General features: G+C 33.3%; 1 pseudogene; it reads right to left on the bottom strand.

Annotated features, from left to right (window-relative positions):
- Window positions 1–1,802: 1,802 nt before the first annotated feature.
- On the bottom strand, window positions 1,803–1,901 carry LOC139031369 (U6 spliceosomal RNA; annotated as a pseudogene).
- Between the last annotated feature and the right edge of the window lie 208 nt (window positions 1,902–2,109).

The following is a 2,109-nucleotide window of genomic DNA, read 5'->3' as shown; positions in this document are numbered from 1 at the left end:
TTTTTATGATCATATATAATTATCTCAAATAAAATAGACAGTTAATACATGTTCTTTGAGGATAATGGGAGGCAATAAGTAGAGGGAGTGGAAACATTATGTTTTTGCATATTGAGTTGTTATTTATTCATAAGTTGCTCGCTGTCTCATTTTCAACTAATTATAAAGAAAAAAAAGCCATAAACTGTCATATTAAAATATCAATGGCTAATACTGTACAAAGAAAACTGTATTACTCTTTCTAAGGTGGTATGCATCTTCAAGTACAATGTGTAAAGGGGGAGATATTTTCATTTAAACAAAGCATCTCTAGACAGCGGTAAATGAAGGAGGTATATTTGGATGTATGCTATCCTTCAAGTTGAATGCTATAGGGCACTTTCTGTTATGCTTATAATGTGTATCCTGGTTGCATATTAAAATGAAACTTCTAAGTGGGCTCTGGTTGCAGATGATATAGAGTAAGGACACTCCACCCTGTGTCTCCTACCAGAAGCAACTGTAAAACCTGGAAAGAATGCATGAATCAGTTATTTGCGGTCGCTTAAAAGTAAATATATTTAGGAAACAACCCAAATTTCCATCAGTGGATAGTGGATAAACATACATACTATGGAATATTATTCAGCCTTAAAAAGGAAGAAAATTCTGACACATCCTATGGTATAACACAAATGAACCTTGAAGACATTATGCTTAGTGAAATTACCCAGTCATAAAAGACAAATGCTCTATGAATTTGTTTAAATAAATCATCTAGAATAATCAAATTCATAGAGACAGAAAGTAGGGGAGGTGAGAATGGGGAATTATTCTTAAATGGGTGCAGAATTTCAGTTTTGCAAGGTGAAGTGTTCTAGAGATGGATGATTTCTATGATTTGACAACAATTCAAATGCACTTAATACTATGGTGAAAGTGAAAGTCGCTCAGTCGTGTCCGACTCTTTGTGACCCCTTAGACTATATAGTCCATGGAATTCTCCAGGCCAGAATACTGGAGTGGGTAGCCTTTCACTTTTCCAGGGGATCTTCCCAACCCAGGGATTGAACCCAGGTATCCTGCATTACAGGCGGATTCTTTACCAGCTGAGCCACCAGGTACTGTACATTTAAATCCGTTTATGATGACATTAATGACTGAATTGTGTCTCCCGACCACATTCACATGTTGAAGTTATAATCACATGTTTATACCTTAAATAGAGGTATAAGTCACACATTTATGCCTTAAAATATGACTGTATTTGGTGATAGAGTCTTTAAAAAATGTATTGGAGGTATAATAAGGTCATAAGAGTGGAACCCTCTGTAGGACTGGTGTCCTTCTAAGAATAGAAAGAAATTCTAGAAATGTGCACAAACAGAGAAAAGATACACTAATACCAGATACCAAAATATATTTTAAAAAACTAAAAAGATGACAGGGAAGGGAAAAATAGGGAGACAGAAACAGAGAGAGAGATCAAAAACAAATACTGGTAGAGAGAGATCCCAATATATCAGTAATTACATAATCTGTAAGTGCTCTAAACATAAAAATTGAAAGTCTCATATAAAACACTTGACCTAGGTATATTTGGGGGCTTCCCTGATGGTTCAGATGGTAAAGAATCTGCCTGAAATGTGGGAGACCCGGATTCAATCCCTGGGTCAGGAAAACCCCTGGAGAATTCCATGGACAGAGAAGCCTGGTGGGATACAATCCATGGGGTTACAAAAAGTTGGACACAAATGAGAAACTGAGTAAACATGTACACACTTTTAATATTAACTTTTATAATTTTTGAGAGCTGTGTTTTTAGAAATATAGGACACTTCATGAATTTACATGTCATTTCTGCTCAGGGACTATGCTCATCCCTATATCATTCCAGTTTCAGCATAGCTGCCAGTGATCATTCTTATAAGATATATAATATAAATATATATATAAGATATATATAAGATATATATAAAATATAAATATTTTATATAATATATATTTATATATACAAGATATATGATATATAATATATAAAATATAAATATCTTTATAAATATACCATTATTACCATTATAAATATACATAAGAATAAAATATGCCATTAATTTAAACTATTAAGAGGTG

This window comes from Odocoileus virginianus, chromosome 26, assembly GCF_023699985.2.
Source record: "Odocoileus virginianus isolate 20LAN1187 ecotype Illinois chromosome 26, Ovbor_1.2, whole genome shotgun sequence".
NCBI classification, from domain to species: Eukaryota; Metazoa; Chordata; class Mammalia; order Artiodactyla; family Cervidae; genus Odocoileus; species Odocoileus virginianus.
The sequence above is the reverse complement of the archived record's forward strand: the minus strand, read 5'-3'. Positions and strand labels throughout refer to the sequence as shown.